This window comes from Vombatus ursinus, unplaced genomic scaffold (genome assembly GCF_900497805.2).
Source record: "Vombatus ursinus unplaced genomic scaffold, bare-nosed wombat genome assembly UNPS02014812.1, whole genome shotgun sequence".
Classification (NCBI taxonomy): Eukaryota; Metazoa; Chordata; class Mammalia; order Diprotodontia; family Vombatidae; genus Vombatus; species Vombatus ursinus.
The window spans coordinates 66,478,965-66,501,718 of record NW_020954590.1 but is presented as its reverse complement, the minus strand read 5'-3'; the positions used below and the strand labels follow the sequence as shown (position 1 = coordinate 66,501,718).

Genomic DNA, 22,754 nt, shown 5'->3' with positions numbered 1-22,754 from the left:
ATCAAATTGTAAAGAAAAACAACTTTGAAAAACTTAAGAACTCTGATCAACGCAATGACCAACCGTGTCTCCAGAGGGCCAATGATAAAGCATGTTACTCAATTCCTTAACAAGAGGTGCAAAAATACATTTTCTGACATATCTACTGGGTGGATTCATTTTGATGAACTATGTTTAACAGTTACAAACAAAACAAAACATGGAGAGAACCTAACAAGCCACATAGGCCTATTCTGGATTGGAATCAGCCCTCTTCTTATAATAATCTTTAAATGGAGTTAATAAAATAAGCCAATAATGATCCTTAAAAAAAAGAAATTAGGGATTGAATTTGAGGGTCTTCATAACTTACTTCAGTAAGGCTTCATTCAGAGTCTAGTCTCCCTTTCCTCATGGAATAGCAATATCAAAACCAACTTTCTTCTTTTCTTCCTTTTCAACATATTGGCCTGACTTCTTTTTATGATATTATCTCTGAAATGCTAAATATGAGAAACTGACTCACTCTACCTGTAACTTACTCTGATGATTACACTGCACCTAGAATTGTAGTTTTAGAGATGAAGGGACCTTAGAGATTCTCTGATTCAGCCTACTTGTTTTGGAGATTAGAAGATGGATGCCCATGGGGGTGATGCCATTTGCCAAAGGCCGAGAAGACAGTAGCAGAACAAGAACCAGAATCCAGGTCACCCAACTCACAATCCAGGGCACTTTGTTATGTTCATAGGCCTAAAGCAATAAAATCTGACCTGACTCTTTTAAACAAAGTGACCCAGCAACGTCAAATAAGGCTAGTGTAAATTCTGGAAGGTAAAAGAATTAAGACTTTTAGGTTCATTTTCCCAACAAAGAGGGCTGTAAGAGGATCATTTCCAGTCATGTAAGATCACTGGATCAGATGTCTAGACATGTAAGGAATCTTTAGTCCAACCTCTTCATTTTAGCAACAAGGAAACTGAAGCCCAAGGAGATTAGATGACTTGCTTGCTGTAAGGTACTTAGCATCTGAGGTGACATTTGAACCCAAGTCCTTGAACTCCAGAGTCATGTTTTTATTGGGTCAAGCATTTTTTTTTTTAAACAACAACTTTGGTTGAAGTACAATGACTGGACAATAAAAAAGTTATTCAGTTTCTATGTATAGCTAAATGGATTTTGAAAAAAAAATTGCATAGATGTTTAATTTTTTTATTTATGAATTTTGAGAAAAGATCTCAAAGTTGTCAGTATATCTTTTCAACGGCATTTTTGCAGCAGTTTGTAGTGTCAATGTAGGTATTTCCATTTATCATACAGATCCCAACCCTTCCATCCTTGCCTGAACTGTGTGAAGATTGTCTATGTCATATCCTCTTCTAAATTTGCCCCAGGGGACCAGTCTAACATCCAGGGGGTCTTTGTCCCATTATTTTGATATTATGTGCTTACCACTGTGATTTGACTATCTTACTCCTGCTATGTGACTGTCTTTTTTTTTTCTTTCTGCTCATACATTTTCTGTTGACATCCCTTATTCCACTTCTCTGAAATTCTTTATTTGTAATGTGTTGTAACTTGCTCTTGGTGTAGTATTTTCCAATAAGTATATCTTTGATAATTCATACTTCAAGATTTCTATTTCCAAATGATTAGTTACTCATAAGTTTTCTAATAGATTAGGTCCATATCAGACACCACTTAACACCACTTATACACCTTCAGTTAAAACAGCAAGTGGCTACTATATGAACTGATTTAATTTTATATGAAAAAAGGGGGCGAGGCCAAGCCAGCTTTCATATGTTATGAAATAACGATCAGTATATATAAAGGTTTAATTAAACTTTATATATTTGTATATCTTTTATTATTTTACTTAAATGTTAAAATATAGATTGTGAATTACTTCTAATTTAACATAAATAGTAATAAACCTAATGGCACAAAGCTCAACCCCATGATCCATAAATTAGATACACTCCACCATTATCTTCTCCTACACAATGTCATTTGTCTTTTGTTTTCAAAGAGGACCAATGACATCACAGAGTGATGCCTAGATTCACACGTGAATTGAATTTAAGTGAGGCAGAGCTGCACACATTAAAACCTCAGCCTCAGTCTCTCTTCCAGAGTCACCAAAGTCCAGTGGCAAGACAAAAGTCAGGATGACTGGCAATGACCCAGGATGCAGTAGATGACCTTGGTGTCTTTGATGTCTGACAAAGCTCTAAGTGCTCCACATCACCTGCTTCAGCCATCTTCATGGCTGTTGAAACAAATTATTCTTATCTACCCATTCCTTGAGGAAAATCTTCACATTCTTAGAGCAGACATTCCTCTAACTCACCAACAGGTTTGAGGTCTATTGGTAACCCTCAACCTCATTTAGCCAATCTACTGAGATGGTTTGTGGCCACTGCACATGTTACGGGTTCTTGGAACCATGGGTAAGAGTTGGATGAATCAGGTGGGACATCACAGGTGGATGAGCAGCCCTGATAAAGGGTTTGGCAAGCTCATACCAGAGGTGCTAGTCCTCCCGAACACCCCACAAACCTCACACAATAAACACTAACAGAATCACATAACTCAATGGCAGTATCTAATTCAGGGCAGCTAGGTGGCCCAGCAGATAGAGTGCTGGGCCTAAAGTCAGGAAGACCCATCTTCCTGAGTTCACATCTGGCCTCAGACACTTAACTAGCTGGGTATGTCATTTTATCCTGTTTGCTTCAGTTTCCTCATCTGTAAAATGAATTGGAAAAGAAAATGTCAAACCACTCCAGTATTTTTGAAAAAGAAACCCCAAATGTGGCCATGAAGATTTGTATATGACTAAAAAATTACTGAGCTACTTGTTCCAATATGTAAAATCAAATTAATTTTATAAATAGAGCAAAAAGCAATATGCTTGAAACTATAGTATTTCCAATTCATCTTTCTGAGTATTCTTCAATTGTGATGGCCACAGTATATCCGGATACCATTAATGGGGTGACTGGCCAATGAAGACCCAGTTCTTAGAACATACAGGGATTTTGTCCCCTTTGGTGGGTTACACAGAGAATGCAGATATGAGTAGTTGCAATCCAATGTGCAAAACTTGGGAAACCTGTTTCCTATCATGCTTGATTGCAGGGCTGGCAACAGAGATAGAGGAACCAGTGAATCAAGAAGTGATGAGCTAGAACTGCATTTGCACACAAAACAAAAGTCCCAATGATCTTTCAATCTTTTATCCTTTCTGGTGATTGGATACAAGGACTTCTATGAGCTGCCAGGTGGAGAAGGAAAGGTGTCTCGCCCTTTCTCTCGCTCCCAGCTGCTATGGTTCCACAGGTATCTTCATTTCTTTTGTTTATTCTTTCCAGGTCTTAGGTAAAAGGCTAGTCTAAAACAGAAGTGTAGCTCAACATAAAAAGTACAAGCTACTTTAGGATGGTACCTAAAGATGATGTGGGCTTCAGAAATGGTGCCCCCCTTGTGAGAGAGAAGTGGTGGCAATGGCTTTTAGAAAGGCGTTGATCCTTAGAGCTCACCTAAGGAGAACTTATTAAATTCTCTGCAAAGTGAGGAAAAGACTTCTAGATTAGGATTCATAAGTGTCCTTTTGGCACACATGTTCTCTGCATATGTGACTCTCTACTATTATGCTTTAATCTCATTCTCCTTGGGGACGCTGTATGTGCAAGCCTACTCCCCATTTGGGGAAACTGTTTTGTAACAACTGTTCTTTCTATGTCTTCTCGGTAACCCCCTTTCTTAAAAAGCTAATAGAGTTTGACTAGCTAACTGATAATTAACAGAACAGTGGGACTCAGGAACTAGTGTTAGAAACCCCTAACTCCTTGGGTTGGCCCTACAACCTTGAGGAGAAAAGTAGTCAGCTACACACCCTGTGAAATATCATTACGAGCTTAAAGAGTGGTCCCAGTACTATATACACATAAACACGCTAATGCCAAGTGATACTATTTGAATTTTATAGATGTGGAAAAATGAGGCTGAAGGAAGGTAGATGATTAAAGATGTCATAAGGATATCATCAGTTGACCAGGATTAGAATTCCATGTTCCAGCCCTAGGTTTAGGGTTAAAAAAAAAAATCCAAAAAAACAAACTTAAAATGCTTTGCTTCCACAGTTTTAAGCATGATATAACAATAATATATTTTTAAGGTTTAAAGAGCACTTTACATAATTATTTGATCTAATCTCATGAAAATATGAGCTTTAGATAAAAGGCACCCCAAAAAGATGCAATTTGTTTAAAACAGGTTGAACTGTTCTTTGTAGAGTATTGGTTATCAAATAGAGTGGGCAGATTCAAGGTCCCATTCCTAGATTCTACTTCTTCCTTCCCTGTGAGCCCGATTATGTAGTGAACAATTTAGGAAGTTTTAGGCCCTATGCTTGATGCCTGTAGTTCCATTTCTGGTCCTCCAAATTTTATATGCCCAGCCTCATTCCCATTCCCAAGTTCTATACTCCATTTCCCCCTACCTCCTTCCTGCCTCCAAGTACTATATTCAATCATAATGCCTAGCTCAGAAACTCTACCTCCTCTATGCCACCTTATTGGTCTAGTAGAATAAAAGATGGTGACATGCCAGTATGAGAGACAGACAGACTGATGAACAGATGGGATCCCTTTAAGAGGTACATGCAGAGGGCAAAATATGCTTAAAGAGAAAGGCTTCTAGGAGTGCATACTTTTTTCTTTGTGCGTGCTCTCTGTTCTAAAGATTGCATCACTTCTGTATTTCTAGGGGCAAGCAGAAAACAGATGGCATACTTCACAAAATAAATTAACCTGTGAATCATGTTATTGTGCCTTCTTAATAAATTTAACTCAATAATTCAGTATGCTAATGGACAAGCAAAGGAAAAATGAATGTCTTCTTTTCTAATTTAAAAAAATGTAATACAGTGTGAGGAAAAAAGGAAAGTAATTTATTGATTTCATAAGGAACAGAAGTCAGAAATGCTAAGAATTAGCCCAATACTGGTTTCCAGGGGCCAGAAAGTTTTAATTTCTTGATTACTAGCTAGTAGTACAGCACCTATTCCATTACTCTAGTTTATCTTATTCCAAAATGTCACAATCAACCTCTCAAAAACACTTGTTGGTGAGGAGAGGAGGAACAGAGAAGAAGGGGTTGGATAAGTAAGGTCGGAAGTGCAGAATTTTACAGCTAATTTTAGAGTTAATGGGGCCTTTGATACCATGTAACTTATTACCTGTGGAACTTCAGCCACGTTACTCAACCTCTCTGAGATTCAGTTTCCTCATTTATAAAATGGGAAAATCAGATTAGATCATACTGCTCCAAATGCCTCTGGGTCTAGGATAAAATATAAAGTCAGTTTAGTATTTAAAGCTCTTTACAATGTGATTTCCATCACACAAATAAAGACAGATTTAAACAAATGGAAACATATTAATTGCTCACGGGAGATCCAAGTCAATATAATAAAAATAACAATTCTAACTAAGTTAATTTACCTATTCAGCACCTAACCAATCAAACTACTAAGTAATTATTTTACAGAGCTGGAAAAAATAACAAAATTAATCTGGAAGAACAAAAGGTCAAAAATACCAAGGAAATCAAAGAAAAAAAAATGTGAAGGAAGACATCTTAGCAGTACCAGATTTCAAACTATACTACAAAGTGGTAATCATAAAAACAATCTGGTAGTGGCTAATAAAGTGATGGAGTAGTGGAATAGATTAGGTACAGAATACATAGAAGTAAATGACCATAGTAACTTAATGTTTGATAAACCCAAAGATCCAAGCTTGGAGTAAGTACTCACCATTTGACAAAAATTGCTAGGAAAACTGGAAAGCAGTTTGGCAGAAACTAGGCATAAACCAACATCTCACACTATATACCAAGATAAGGTCAAAATGGGTACATGATTTAGACATAAAGGGTAATATCCTAAGTAAATTAGGGGACTACAGAAAAATGTGCCTGCAAGATCTATGGATAAGGGAAGAATTTATGACCAAATAAGAAATAGAGAGGATCATGGGAAGTAAAATGGACAATTTTGATTACAAGAAATTTTAAAAGCTTTTGCACAAGCAAAACTAATGCATCCAAAATTAGTAGGAAAATAGGAAAGTAGGAAAAATTCTTTACAGCAAGTTTCTCTGATAAAGGCCTAATTTCTCAAATATGTAGGGAGCTGAACAGAATTTATAAAAATACAAGTCATTCCCCAACTGATAAATGGCCAAAGGATATGAACAAGTAGTTTTCAGAAGGAAAAATCAAGGCTATCAATAGTCGTATGAAAAAAATGCTCTAAATCACTACTGATTAGAGAAATGCAAATTTAAACAATTCTTAGTAAAAAAATAAAAAAAACAATTCTTAGATACTACCTCATACCTATTAGGTTGGCTAACATAACAGAAAAGGAAAAAAAGACAAAGACTGGAGGGAATGTGGAAAAATAGAGACACTAATGTACTGTTGGTGGAGTTGTGAATTGGTCCAACAACTCTGGAAAATAATTTGGAATAATGCCCAAAGATCTACAAAACTGTGCATACATATCCTTTGACCCAGCAATAAACACTAGTAGTTCTGTATCCCAAAGCGATCAGAGAAAAGGGAAAATGACTCATTTGCACAAAAATTATTTATAGCAGCTTTTTTTTTTTTTTTGTGGTGGCAAAGAACTGAAATTGAAAGGGATGCCCATAGATTGGGCAATGGCTGTACAAGTTATGGTATATGATTGTAATGGAATAATACTGTGCTATTAGACATAATGAAAGGGGATGGTGTCAGAAAAACCTGGGAAGACCTATATGAATTGATGCAAAGTGAAGTGAGCAGAACCAGAAGATCTCTGTACATAATAACAGCAATATTGTAATGATGATCTGCTATGAAAGACTTAGCTACCCTCATCAAGACAATGATCTAAGACAATTCCAAAGGACCCATGATGAAAAATGCTATTCATCACCAGGGAGAGAACTGATGAACTCAGAATGCAGACTGAAGTATAATTTTTTACTTTATTTTTCTTAGTGTTTTTTGGTCTGTGTTTTATTTTGCAACATGACTAATATCGAAAATGTTTTGAAGGACTTCACACGTACAATTGATATCAAATTGCTTGCCTTCTCAAGGAGAGGGAGGAACAAGAAAGGAGAGAATCTGGAACTCAAAATTTTAAAAAATGAATGTTAAAATTTTTTGCAATTGAGAAATATTTAATGAAATAAATAAAAAAAACATGAAAAACATGGCTAACACGGAAATAAGTTTTGCATGCTTCACATGTAAAAAAATAAAATAAAATGTGACTTCCATCTACCTTTCCACACTTAATACACATTTGTCCTATTCACTCAGACTTAGTCACAATCAAACAGGTCTACTTCCTTTTCCTTGAACTTGTCCACACTTTCATGTCTTTGCAGAGGAATGAAGAACTCTCGTGCTTGGGGGTGAACAATCACCTCCCCTTTGTCCTTCAGAATCCTGAGCTTCCTTCAAGTCTCATCTAATGGTCTACCTCCTACATGAAGCCTTTGTAGATCATGGTAGTCCTTAGTGCTCTCCTTCAAATTATCTGAAATGTTTGAAATTCCACCTCATACCCATCAGAATGACAAAGGAGACAGAAAAGGAAAATGACTTGCTGGAGAACTAGAGGTAACTTAATGCATGGTTGGTGGAATTATGAACTTTTCCAAGCAACCTGGAAAGCAGTTAGGAACTAGGACTAAAGAACTATTAAACTGTGTAAACCCTTTGACCTAGCTATACCACTACTATATCTATACCTCAAAGAGATGAAAGAAAAAAGAAAAAAGGACTTATGTGTGCACAAATATTTATAGCAGGTCTTTTTGTGGTGGAAAAGTATTGGAAACAGAGGGTATACTCATCAATTGGTCAATGGTTGAGCAAGTTATGGTATATGAATGTGATGGAATACAACAGTATTCTATAAGAAGAGCTAGTAGTGCTATATAGTATATAGTATGCTATAAGAAATGATGAAGAGGGGTAGCTAGGCAGCGCAGTGGGTAGAGTTCTGGCCTCTTTCCCACTCCAGTCCAAAGTGATTTTCCTTAATTACAGATCTGAGCATGCCATTCCCCCACTCGATCAATTCCAGTCCTGTGTCTAGGGTCAAACAGAAACTCCTCTGTTTACCTTTTTTTTTTTAAGGCAATTGGGGTTAAGTGATTTGCCCAGGGTCACACAGCTAGTAAGTGTTATGTGTCTGAGGCCAGATTTGAACTCAAGCCCTCCTGACTCCAGGGCCAGTGCTCTATCCACTATGCCACCTAGCTGACCCATTTACTTTTTAAAGACCTTCTCAACCTATCCCCAACTTATCTTCCCGGCCTCATCATACATTATCCCAGCCTCCCACACTCTGAATTCATGACAAATTTAGCTTCTCTCTGTTCTTCACCAAGGGCACTCATTCTCTCATCTCTTTGTCAATGTACTAGCTATCCCTCTTTCCTGAAATGCACTCCCTCTTTACCTCCACCTTACATAATCTCCCTCTTCTTCTCTTCCCCTTCTATTGCTGCTCTTTCTTTCCCTTTCTTTCTCTCCATTCTTCTCCCTCTTTCTCTTCCTGTTTTTTTCTCCTTTCTTCTTATACTTCTCCTTTTTTCTCCTCTCTTCATCTCTTTCTTTTCTCCTCTCCTTTCTTTTTCCTCCCTTTTCTCTTCCTTTCTTCTGTCTTAATATTCTCTCTCTCTCTCTTTCCCTCCCTCCCTTTTTCTTCTCCCCTCCTCCCTCTGTAGCCAGGTGTCTGGTAATATAGTAGGTGAATAATAAATGGTTGTTGATTAACTGATGACATCTTAAAAAAAAGAACTATTGTTGATGGCATTCACTTCATGTAAAAGGTGGCTCTGTAGGGAGGTGTGAGCGCTACTCTATGTAGCCTCTTATATAGCTAAACTCTGAGAAGGTCCCGTCTCAGTCCTGTGTAATTTCCATGGGTACATACACTCATCACATGTGCCAGAGGTATGGAGTTTACAATAAAAATACAAGACAGTACAATCAACCGAGATGTAAGCTAAGCCCCTCCCTTGTACAAAATGGTACCAAATTACCTCAGAATGACATCTCAAGTAAGTTCCATATATTTCCTTGGTGATACATGTCATTATGGAATAGTACTGGGAAAAGCAAAGGAGTAGACCATCGGTTTTTTCCCCCTTAAAATAGCACCCTTTAACATAATTGTCCTCTTTCAATCATGGGGTCTCTGTGGTTTATTGTCCTGGCTGCCAGTCAGTAGTACCAGTAGCCACTGGTTCCTTTCAAATAATGACAAACAGCATCTTCCTGGCAAACAAACATTTGTTATTCGGCTCCACAACTTGACTTCAAGGCCCTTATTTACCATTTCCCTGCTACTTGACAACAGCATTCTCAGAGACTGAGTCTCTCTTTGTCTGACTTCCGTCCCCAACATATTCACATCCCAGCTCTTACAATATGTAACCACCGCCAAGTGACTGCTGCCCTGAGGAATAAAGGAAGGTTGTCTAAATCTCAGCTGCCGTCTTTCCTTTTTCCCTGCTTCATATGTGATGGTAACATTACAAACACATAAAAATAATTTCCTGCTCTTTTAATTATTTGGAACTTTAAATCATCATCATACGAACACAAAAGGTAATTTTGAAACTACTCTGAGTTTAGGACCACCATGAAATCTCTAAGGTCTAATCCACCCTTTCACTGAAATGCTACCCCAATCCCCATGAAGAGGACCCTGACTTCTTGAAGGCGAGGCCAGCCTAATGGGAATTCTAGAAGGTTCTCTCAAGCAGGAAAGGCTTTGAGACCAGGTCTGGCAGTGGGTCATGGGTCTGTCATCTGAGGATCACCTTAGTTATTCACAGAGGATCATGCCCAGAAAAGTCACTTCAGGGTGATGAAGTTTTCATCCACAGAAACTCACAGAAATCATCTACTATGGTAGAGAGACTGTATAATCTTTCATTCAGGGAATGCTCATGCCCTTGCATATTGCCATGAAAGCATATGGTTTAAAAGAATTCAGTTACACCAACCAACACTTAAATACCTACATATGGAAGGCGAAATATTAGGTGTTCAGAATATAAAGATGAAAACAGCACCGTCCTTGCCCTCAGGGACTTTACATTCTAATAGGGATATAAGTCAGACATACAAATGAGTATGATTTAAGTTAGACTGTGGTAAGGAGATGAAGATAAACTGCCACAGAAAAATCAAGAAGGGATAAATAAATCACTCTTAAATGGAAAATCAGGGAAGTATTCATGGAGTAGGGAGCACCTGGGTTATGTCTTAAAAGGGTCATATAACTATAGATTTAGATCTGGAAACCACCTCAGAGGCAGCCACTCAGCCCAATCCTTCATTTTACAGATGAGGAAACTGAGGCCTACAGAGTATAAGGGATTTATTTGCCCAAGGTCACAGAAATAATAAGTGGCAGAGTCACGGTTTAGAAGTAGGCTTTCTGACTAGAAATGCATAGTGAATGAAGTGCATCTCTGAGCCTCAAGAGCTTTCCAAGGAAGGACAGAAGATAAGTGCCCATGTTTAGCAAAACTACAGACTTCCAGGAAAGGGGGCTACACTCAGAAAGAAGTTCTCTTCAGTCACTGTTGTTCAGTTGTTTCAATTGTGTCCGACTCTTGGTGTCCCCTTTTGGGGTTTTCTTGGCAAAGATACTGGAGTGGTTTGCCATTTCCTTCTCCAGTGGATTAAGGCAAAGAGGTTAAGTGACTTGTCCAGGGTCACACAATTCATAAGTGTCTGAGGCTGGATTTGAACTCAGGTCTTCCTGACTCCAGGCCCAGCTAGCTCTATCCATTGCACCTCCTAACTGCCATGCATAATCACTATCCAGGAGCTCAAGAGGTTCCCTCTTGAGACAAAGGGGCAGGGATGCCTCTGGCATGGGCACTTTCTTATTTCTGTTTTTTCTTTTCTTTTTCTTTTTAAGGCAATTGGGGTTAAGTGACTTGCCTAGGGTCACACAGCTAGTAAGTGTCAAGTGTTTGGTCTGAGGCCAGGTTTGAACTCAGGTCCTCCTGACTTCAGGGCTGGTGCTCTATCCACTGTGCCATCTAGCTGCCCCCACTTTCTTATTTCTTGAATGATAAGGACCCCCTGTATCTCAGAGTTCAGGAAGGAAGCCATATTTTCATCAAACATAAGGCAGGGAGGTTGTTCGCTAAGATCCTATTTTTTCCCAAAATTTTAGGAGTCTATGCTATTACATGATTCTATCCTCTTTCACCATAGCTGGAGGAGGAAGGAGTAAGGGGAGGGAAGAGGACAGTTCTATGAGGATCTAATAGTTAACAAACATCACAGTTATATTTCTTTCTTTTTTCTTTTTTTTTTTTTTTTGGCAAGGCAATCAGGGTTAAGTGACTTGCCCAGGGTCATACAGCTAGTGAGTATCATGTGTCTGAGGCCGGATTTGAACTCAGGTCCTCCTGACTCCAGGGCCGGTGCTCTATCCACTGCGCCACCTAACTGCCCCACACAGTTATATTTCTTGTGCTGTTTCATGCTATTCATTCAAGATCAACTTGGGATTATAGAGCTGGAAGACGTCTTAAAGACAACCAAGTCTAAACCTCTCATTTTACAGGGAAGGAAACAGAAGCACAAAGAGATAAAGCCCAAGGTTATGGAACCAGAAAGTATCTGAAGTGTGATTTGAACCCAAGTCCTTCTTGATTCTAAGCAACTAGGTGGCACAGTAGATAAAGTACCCAGCCTGAGGTCAGGAAGATTCCTCTTCACGACTTCAAATCTGGTATCAGATGCTTAAGGACTGTGCGACCCTAGGCAAGTCACTTAACTTTGTTTGCCTCAGCTTCCTCATCTGTAAAATGGGCTGGAGAAGAAATGGCAAACTATTCCAATATCTTTGACAAGAAAACCCCAAATGGGGTCAAGAGGAGTTGGAATTGACTGAATTAACTGAATAACAATTTTCTGATTTCAAGCGCAATGTTTGGTCTCCTAATGTGAGGCTGCAGCTTTCAATTACTAATTGCTCAATGGCCCCTACAGTGAGAAGAAAGAGTAATCCCTCAAATTCCTTCTAGAATTTTAGCCTGAAGGACAAGAAGAAACCTGGTTTCTTCTCCTAACTCTGTCACTATCTAGGTTGTGATTTGGGGCAACTTTTTGTTAACTCAGTTTCCTTATCTATAAACTGAGGGGGTCTTCAGATAGATGATTAAGGTCCCTTCCAGCTCTAAAATTCTACAATTCAATGGCATATACTCAAATATCCTAAAGTTGTTGCTTTAAGTCCTTGGGCTAGTCTTTTTTTTTTCTCTTTTAGAGCAGATCTGTGATTTCATTGGAATAGGTAACTTCCAGTGCAGAAAATCCCTCTACCAACACAAGCCCGCACCTGCCCTATAACTAAAAGTCTTGGACTGGAGTTGCCTGGAGTACTTAGTGTTTTGCAGAGGGTCACGCAGACAGTGCATCTGAGATGGGTACATGTATCACAAACTGAAAAGACTGCTACTTACACAAACGAATTTGCTATACTTTTCAGTTTCAATGGATCCTAAACGCAATTTAAATTTGAGATATTCGTGTCTTCTGAAAGCCAAAAATAAAAAAAAAAGTATCTGTTGGCACAAGAAATTTTCACTGTCCTATCTACAATATAATAATTTAAGAATGATGATCATTTATAGTCTTGTGATTTTTCATAGAATTTAAAAATGGTTCTGAGAAATTCAAAGAATACAGGTATACTTATGTGGCTGATCTTGATAAATATTTACTAAGAAGTCAGACAGTACAAAATTTTGGAGGAAAGAATGGCTGTAATTAGAATTCATAGGAGCAACTGTATGGCCACAAGGAATTCACTGTTTGGAAGCCTGGAACAATTCACTCTATTTCTACAAGGAAGGGAGACTTCAGAGCTGGGCGCTACACTGAGCACTATATGCAATCTTATCTATAATACAGCTATGCTCAAGACCTTGTGCACAGCTTAAGCACCTGGGCAGCTGTGCTTAAGGCAGCCTCAGTTTACACACACACACACACACACACACACAAAATGCAAAACTCCAATAGGTATTTAAATTAGCAGAGTCTGAGAAGAGGCAGCATGGTAGAGTCGATTTGGGATTAGGCTGGCAGTCACGAAGACTCCAGCTCAGGCCTCGCCTCTGAGACACACTGGATCTATGAGTCTGGTCAACTTAAGTAACCTCTCATTGGCACAATCAACTTTTTTAAGACTACGTGTTGGAGAACACATGCAATTCTGCATCAGTGGAAAGGGTTCCCTATAACGGTGAAACCATAGGTCCAAACTCAAAATATGGAAATTACTCTACTGTTTCTCCCCTTCAAAAGAATTAGAGGACTTTGGGTTCATTCCTGACTATTCTACTAACCTATGTGACTTTGGACAAATCATTCAACCTCTTGGGGCCTCAATACCTCATTATGCTGATTTGTAAGATGAAAAGATTGAAATAGATCATCTCTCAAATCCCTTCCATTTTTAGGCCCCATCAACATTGAGCTCAATATTCTCATCTGATTTTTTTAAAAGTCAATTAAAATGGAGTTTGAAAGGTAAAATGAGTCTTGTTTTTTTGAGAAGCATTGAATACCTGGCTAAGAGGGGTTTGAGAGGCACTATGGCATAGTGGAAAGAAGACTGCTTTGGGGGTCAAGAGACTTGGATTCTCTGTTCCTGTCTTCAGGTAAATCATTTACCTTCTCTGGCTCTCAATTTCTTCATCACTAAAATGAGTGGGTTGGACTAAATGATTTCACTCAATTCCCTTTCACTGCTAACATTATACAACTCTAAATATGTAGCCCCTAAAAGAGTCAGACTAAACTAAAGAGAACCAAATTGTAGGTCCCAAATAAATTAAACGGTCACTCCTTTCACCAATTACTGTTTTAAATGTTTCATAGCAATTGTGTGTGTGTGTGTGTGTGTGTGTAAAACATAGCCTTTTTCAATGATGTTTGTGTTGCTCTCCCCACAGGGTTGGGGAGGTGGAAAAAGAATCAGTATTAGCAAATGTGGACTTAGCCAATACAATTTGAGTTGACTGGTAAGAATAAATTTGGGTGCCAGAAAGAGTGACCAAGTTAAAGGCTTTGTGACTAAGTGTCAATCTGATCTCTAAACGGGGGTTTAAAAATTATGTCTGATTTTTCTAATACACATCCGTCTCATTGTAACAGCAGAACTGACTTTGAACATGACCAGAGGTTGAGAGCAAGGAGACAGTGATGCCAGTTGGCCAAAATTTTTTGATGTGCCCAATCAGAAAAGTGTATCTACCCACAGATACTGCTGCTGACGAATATTTAGACATCATACCAAATTAAAATAAGCATCGGCTTTACCTTTTTTTTTTTTTAAATTAAATGTCAATGTAGTTAGCTCAGTTTCACCAGTGCCTAGCACATAAGTAGGTGTTTACTGAATTGAAATGAACAAATGTTTACTGAATTGAAAAGAACAACAACAAAAAAATGCAGGTGTTATTGAAGATTATTCTGTAAAGTTATGCTGTTATAAGAATCTGTGAAAGGATAAAATCCATGCTCTGAATTTCCTACAAAATAAATTAATGGGCAATTTCCCCAATTCCCATATTCAGAGATGCAGAGAGAGTAATGGTCATCTCTCATTTAACAGACGAGGTAACTGAGGCTCAGAGAGGTTACATGTCTTGCTTAAAAGTGCAAGAATTTGGGGCAGCTAGGTGGCTCAGTGGACAGAGCACTGGCCCTGAAGTCAGGAGGATCTGAGTTCAAATCTGGCCTCAGACCAGATTTGTCACTTGTCACTTACCAGCTGAGTGACCCTGGGCAAGTCACTTAACCCCAATTGCCTAAAAAGAAAAAAAAAAGTGGCAGAATTTGGATCTGAACCCAAGTCCTCCTCCTCAAAATCAAGCAAGTTTCCCATTCCTCCAGGCTGCCTAGGAAAAGTGGTGAGCTAGAAACACAGGCACTGGACTACAAGTCAAGAAAATCTGCGTTCAAGCCTAGTTCCTGTCAATTACTAGCAAGCCGCATACCCTTTCTGAGCATGGCTTTCCACAACTATAAAAGAGGCCTGCTTACACCCATAGTACCTACTTCACAGGTTTGTTTTAAGGCTTAGAGAAGATAAAGCGTTTTGCAAACTTTAAAAATGTTACATCAATGTCAGTAATTATCATTACTTAACATACTAACAGCAGTCTCAAAAATTTAAAAGCAGACTACCCAGTCCCTTGGTTCTGCCAGCTCCTATGTGATTTTTTTGCATATTTACACATGCATTATTATTAAATTGGGAGAAACTGCCATTACTCTTCAGGTTACTTTGATTTATTATTTTTCATTAGACAAAAAGCAGTTGCATTTCCTTAGTGTACCTAGAATCAGAGAGAAGCCACTGCATTGAGTACAGGCTAGCCTCCCAGGTTTCAAGACAGGACCTGGATCCAAGTCCTTCTTTGGACACATAGTAGGTCTGTGACCCTGGGCAAATTATCTAACTCGTCAATGCCCAGGCAACTCTATAAGACTAAAAAGTTCTATTAGCTAGAGGGTGAAAACCTGTTAGAATCTACATTTTGTGAGGGAGGGGAGTGTTAATTTTATTTCAATTTGCACCTGAACGCCCATTCTGGCCATGGTAGGTGTTCTATTTAGTAGCCGTTTTTTAAAAAATTTCTTCCTGAGCTACATTAATTGGCTTAAATTACTTTAGAACAAAATAATCTATATTCCATTACTACCAATGTTGAGAATAAAATTAAACCAATCTGTAGATTTTCAAATCTTATTTTGGATTGAATCAATTATTTATTTATAGATAAAAAAATTTCTTGGTGTAGGACTCTTTTTTTTGGATCATTGAGAAGGCTTTTTTTTTTCAACCTGGAGTGCAAGAACTTTTTTTAAAATTTTGTTTTAAATAAATTTTGAAAACTGTATTTCAACATAATTAGTTTCTTTAATATTTCTATGTATTTTATGTTTTATGTTCTAGACTGGTGGCTTTTAAAACAAAAACATTATTCTGAGACAAGGTCCATGACAACAAAAAAGCTAAGAATCCCTATTTTAAAGGAACCCTTAGAGATGGTTATGAACTATCAAGTAGTCTAAAACCAACAGTCTAGGATGTAAAAAAGTGGAAGTTCTTTTAACAGAAGGAAGTTTTGTAAAGACACCTCTTCAAGTCATCTTAAATAAGTTCTTATCAATGAAATTATTCTAGGAGTTTGCCAATTTCTGCAATATTTGTTTAATAATATTTACAGAGGTTGTACAGATGGCAAATGAACTAATGACTACCTTAAATCTAACATAATCCCCATGTTTCCCTTGAATATTCAGAAGTCTCAAAAATCTATCTAAAACAGAATGTGGAATAACTCTTGACTATGGTTAGTGATTGTATTTATTTTCTATCAAGTTACTGAATGTCATCAGTCAAAGTGTAAACTAAGTAAAAATCAGTTTGTGATCTCATATCCTTAAGATAAAATATGTTCTTTTTGGAAAAATAAAATATTGAGTTGCAACAGTGGTAAATTAGTTTCCAAATTTTTATATGAATTTAAGTGGTACAATCAAAATAAAACTTCTGGAATAAACATTGACAGTTGTAACACTAACTCATGGAAGGCTATATCATGAATCCCTCAGCTCTAAATTGTGAAAATACGTTCTTAACTTTAACCTTTCAAACAATGACAGGCTAAATTTGCTTTAATACATTTGTTAGAATTTCTCTTCTCCAGAATAGCATACTCATCTTACACAAGGAGAGAGGCAGAGAAAGAGAAAAGAGACACCTCTTCCTGAGTTCAAATTTGACCTCAGACACTTAGTAGCTGTGTTATCCTGGGCAAGTCACTTAACCCAGTTTGCCTCAGTTTCCTCCTTTGTAAAATGAGATGGAGAAGGAAATGGCCAACCACTCTAGTATCTTTGCCAAGAAAACCCCAAAATGGGGTCATAGAGAGTTGGACATGATTGAATATATGTGTGTGTATGTACACATACACACACGTATGTATACACACACATATATATGTATATGTCAGTGTGTATACATACTTGTGTGTATGTGTATGAATGATAGTGTAGTACAGTGAGTAGAAAGTTGACCTCAAAAAAACCAGGAAGAATTATTCTCAAGGCTGTCTCTTAGACATACAGCCTGTGTGGTGGCTCTGGGCAAGTCACAGCTCCTTAGTGTACTAGGCAACTCTCTTAAGACCCTAAGTTTGGAAAGGGTGCTAATGTGAATTAATAGATTTTCCTGATCTAGGAGTTCCCTATATCAATGAAATAACAGGTCCAGTCCCTATCCCTACTCCTACTCTATACTCTGTGAACATGCTGCTTTCCCCTAGTAGAATGTAAGTTTCTTGAGGGTAGGGGCTACCCCATTTTTGTCTCTGTATCCCCAACACCTAACACATGGCCTGACATAGAGTGTTTAATAATGCTTATTGATTGATTACAGCTGGTTCTCATACTTAATGGTGCATTTCAACCATTTATTGTAGCTAGCAAATCAGTTTCTCCAGATGTCAATGTGCCAAATATTTACTTACATACTTCTAGAGAAAAATCAGAAGCTCAGACTTGAAAGAAGCCCTAGAGCAGGCCTGCACCACCTGTGGCCAGCCAAAGACTTTCAGATAACCCTGGAAAAATATAGGAGATGTTTTCCTCTACATTTTTTGCGAGCTCTGGCCGGGTGCAGGTGGTGCAGGCCTGCTCTAGAGGTTATCTCTTTCAACCTATAGCTGAATGAAAATCCCATCTACAACTTCTGAGACAAATGGTCATCCACCCTGCAGACCTGTAGCATCTCTAACCATTCAAGTTGTGCAAAAGTTTTAAACAGCCTATAACACTTTTACATAGCTCTAATGGTCAGGAAGTTTTTCCTTAGTTTAAACTTAAATTTGACTGCTTGTAATGCAGCATCAAATTGTGAGATTTTTGTGGGCAGGGACTGTCTTTTGTCTCTTTTTGAAACCTTAGCACAGTGCCTGGCACATAGAAAGTGCTTAATAAATGTTTGCTGATTGATTAACAATAGTACAAATCCTTTTTAAATACCTACTATGTACTGGGTGCAATGCTAGGCACTGGGGATACAAATAAAGTACAAAGAATGAAACAATCTCTTAAAGAATTCACCTTCTAACTCTAACACACATATAATTATATATGACTTTTTACAAATCATCTTAATTCTATAGTTTTGCATAAATTTTGAAGAAGAGTAATCTTCATTGTTACAAGGTCAGAGAGAGCTCTCAACTCTTAATAAGTTTGTTTAGTTAAAATTATTTCAAGGATACATATTTCCAAAATTTAGAGTTATGGAATTGATGCCTTAGGCTTCTATGAGTTGGTGTTGCAGCTATTGGTATTTGTTTAGGCTTAGAAATTTACCTTCTGACCAAACCACTTAAATTAGGAAACCAACCTGCTGCTTCTACAAATTAATACACAACTGAAGAGACAGGAAAGCAAACACTCTATCTGTGGGATTAGAAGAGCTGTAATAGGAATATTTAATTCAGAAACATTAATTGTGTCATCACTAGGTAGAAATATTGAGGACTAATGTTTTAAAATAGTGTTGAGCCATTTTAATAAATTGAGTGTGTTGCATTGGAATTAATGGAGCAGAGGGAGAGTCTAGAGAGAATCTTATTGTTTTGTCCTTAAGATACAAAAACACATCAACAATAAAAAGCTGTTTTTAGTATGTGGCTTTGTAAATAAATTTCTCTGGAAGCAAATGTGCTGATAAATTTTGATTAAGTAAAATTCTTTTGTTCCTCCCACGTGTTATATATTTATTGTTCACATTCTGTTGAATTAGCAGATTGAAATATCAGAGCCAGACATCCTCCAATCTTAAACTTCAATGACTAAAGTTCAGAGGATCACTAATTTGGATTAATCAGAGGCACCAATTTGGATTACTCACTGGTGAGGGAGGGTCAATATGAATCAGTAAAAAGGATGAATTGCAGAGTTTTTTTTTTCTTAAATGTCATTTTATTACCATTATATGTTGTACCTTTTCTTTGGAACAGTTTGTAACTTTAGTTTGAAGTCCTGAGAGTTTCTGATTTAATGAATAGATAATGGCTTGCAATTAGCATAGTGACAGCTTATAAAAGCACTTGTAAATGCATATTATAAAAGACATGTATTTTTCACAAAGACTTTAGACCTGGAAGTGATTTTAGGAACCAGCCCACCTAATCCCATTATTTTCAAACGGGGAAACCGAGGCTCAGAGAGACAAAATGATTTGTCCATGGTCACATAGCTAGGGAGCAGCAGAGCCAGGTCTGACTTAGTGTGTTTTTTTACTACACCACCCTCCTTAGAGCAAACATTCTCCCTCCAAACTGGCTTATTTTTCATTTGCTAAGCAATTTTTCCCCATAGGGAGTGTACAAAGTAAAATTCAGCTCATATCTTGTCCAAAGAGGAAATAGTTCTATACATATAGGATGCATATTCATGGGACACATGATGGTAAAGCTGCTGTATTTGTAGTCAAGGGGCTGTGTTCAAATTCACACTGTTCCACTAACTTCTTGTGTGATCATTTAACCACTCTGAAATTCAGTGTCCTCATCAGCAAAATGAGGTATTTGGACTATCTAATCTTTAACGTTCCTTTCAATTCTAAAGTCATGATGCTATGAAATTTTTCTGTTACTGCCTGATTGTACATACTGTATTACGTATCACCAAAATAATGAGAAAGTTATTTGTGGGTGGTTTGGGAAGGAACAGAATTGGTATATGCTACCAGGATATACGTATATAATTTTGCAAACTGCTAAATTCAAAAGAACACAGCTAGGTGGTGCAGTATACAGAGAGCTGGACCCAGAGTCAGTAAGACCAGAGTTCAAATTTGGCCTCAGACACTTAGTAGATGTGTGACCCTGGGAAAGTCACTTAACCCTGTTTGCCTTAGTTTCTTTACCTGTAAAATGAGCTGGGGAAGGAAATAACAAACCACTCCAGTATCTTTGCCAAGAAAATTCAAAATGGGCTCATGAAGAGTCCAATATGACTGAACAACAATAATAACAAATTCAAAAGAAGTGAAAGTAGGTGAAAAGTGATCTTAAGGTATAGTAATCAATAATCTGCTTAATCTTCTTTCATGACAAGTAACATAATGAGTATGAGTGCCCCAGTGTTCCCCCCCCCCCCCAATAGCTTAACTTTAAAATTTTGGAGCAAATTTAATTTCACGTAATAAAGTTTAGTTTAACTTTTTTTTTTTTCAGTGGGATTAAGGTAGGGGACAAGGGGGTGAAGGCGCAGCCCATCATGGTGGTAAAAAGCTGGAGGACAGAGGAAGCAAGAGCTGGTTTCAAGTCCTGCTTCTGACATGTACTGGCCATGTGACTCTCAGCAAGTCACTTAATTTTTCAGTGCCCCAGTCAACACTCTAAAACTATAAATTGCAGAGTAGGTACCAATTTGCACTGATAGTGAGAATCTCCTTATCCAGAAGTTCCTTCTACCAAAAATATAGCAGGTTTGAATATCTCAAAAAAGCAAAGAGTGAGGGAGGATCTTACCTGGAGAACAGCAGGAATAAATGAAGAAAGAGGAAGAGGATATTATTTGACTGATAATACCTTCTGGGATATCAGGGTGAAGTGAAAAATAGTTTCTTCTTTGCCCTCCCACCTCCCCCAATATTACCAAAAGTGACATTAGCAAGACAAAAACCATATTACTTTTCACCTTAGCTTTCAGAAAACCTAGAGCTAAATTCATTCCCCTGCTGTGGAAATCCACTCTGTCCTCAGGTACCTGGGTGGAGGTCACTTCTCTTCCTTTGCAATCATAGATATAGAACTAGATGGGACCGTATTTCCAACATTCTCATTTTTGTATGGGGAAACTGAGGCTTCAAGAGTTTAAGTGACTTACCAAAGGCTGTACTAGGACATCGGGAGCCATCGCTATCCGATGTTGCCCCAAACTCAATGAAATTATCTTTATATTGTAGAAAGAACAATTGAACAATTACTCTAAAGTCAAAAAACTAGGTTCAAATCCACACTTTGACACCTACTTACCTGTGAGACAATAGACTAACCAGCCACTTACTCCCCCTGTGCCTCAGTTTCGATATTTGGAAAATGAGGAAGATGGTTTCTGAAGTCTCATCTAGCTTCATGGTCTCGTGAAATGCTATATTCCAAATCCCAAGGATGAGATTAAAAGTGATTTGAGTCGAAAGCTGTCAAGTTCAACGAAAACATTCAAAGTAAGGAAGAAGTTGAAAATGGCTTAGAAAATGGCAACAATGTAAAGGATGAGGTTTGAGGCATAAAAACTGAAAGGCAACGGGAAAGCATAAGGAAATAAAAATTTAACTCTGTGGAAATCCTTGGTGTTGAGTTCACATATTTTTTATATATTGATTATAGGAATGGAATAAGCTTTTATTTTTTTTCATGTTGCTGTTGTTGTTAAGTTGTTTCAGTCACTCTTTATGACTCCATTTGGGGTTTTCCTGACAAAGATACTGGAGTGGTTTGTCATTTTCTCCTCCACCTCATTTTATAGATGAGGAAACTGAGGCAAACAGGGTTAAGTGGCTTAACCAGCATCACACAGCTAGTAAGTATCTGAGACTGAATTTGAACTCAGGTCTTCCTGACTCCAGGCCCAGTACTATATTCACTAGGCCCCCTAGTTGCCTTTTGTTCCCCCCTAAACCTTTTCCAAAAGGGAGTTTAAATAACTCCAACCACAGTCCTCTTCTGATGCCTCGTTGTATCACAGAGATGACCCTGAATTCTCAAAGGCTATCTCACAAATTCTGACCTGTCATTCCAAGCTGGAAAGATTTTGAGGACTCCAGTGGAAAATTATTCAACTATCACCTAAGGACCAGCCTAGAGAGGTTCATAACCAGAAAATTGATCACTGAGTGTTTTTTTGGCTTTTTTAATCACAGTAACAGATCATCTACTAAGGGATAAAAGGTTTGTGATTTCTTGTGATGGAAAAAGTACCCATACCAATGAAATCATGGTCTTTGGAGCACTGAAAGATATTAAATTCAGGATCATGCTTTGAGGTTAATAAGTGATATGTGGGTTAAAATTATTGACTAAAGTCAAGCATGATAATTTCTCTTTGAATAGATCCTATTACAGGGCCTATGTTTAAGTGCCAGATGGGGCCTTAGACATCATCTCATCAACCAACCAACCAACCAATTAATAGATAAGCCTTTACTAAACACCTATTATGTAGAAGGCAGTGTTATCTGAGGACCAACCTAAATTATGAACCAACCTTCTCACCATACAATGTAGATATTCAAATGGGGTCCAGAGAAATTAGTGACATACCCAAGGTCACATAGGTAGTAAGTGGCAGAACCACTTTGAACCCCAAAACTAATGCTCTTCGTACTGTAGCATGCTATCTTACTTATCCCCAGTAGTTTAGTAAAAAGTACAATGGGGAGGTTCTGATATATGCAGGTGGAAGAATAGCCTAACTGGTGAGATTTACTGATCCATCCAATAATAGTACAATCAGTAGAGTTTTCCTTTACCTTAAAAAAAAAAAGATGCTCACAAGAAGTAAGCCAACATGTCTACCATACTTCTGAATCAAACTGAAATTCTTATGGTTTAACAGAA

The 22,754-nt window shown here is 37.8% G+C and overlaps 1 protein-coding gene across 2 annotated transcripts in view; it reads right to left on the bottom strand.

Moving 5' to 3' along the window:
* LOC114053760 (microtubule-associated protein RP/EB family member 2) overlaps positions 1 to 22,754 on the bottom strand; it is a 193,017-nt gene that overhangs the window by 167,527 nt on the left and 2,736 nt on the right. The window contains exon 2 of one of the 2 annotated variants that reach the window (XM_027876898.1): positions 5,225 to 5,328. The exons of the other annotated variant lie outside the window; for it this stretch is intronic. The gene's annotated coding sequence lies outside the window, so the exon portion shown is untranslated. The remainder of the gene's footprint in view (positions 1 to 5,224; positions 5,329 to 22,754) is intronic. 2 annotated transcript variants of the gene reach the window in all.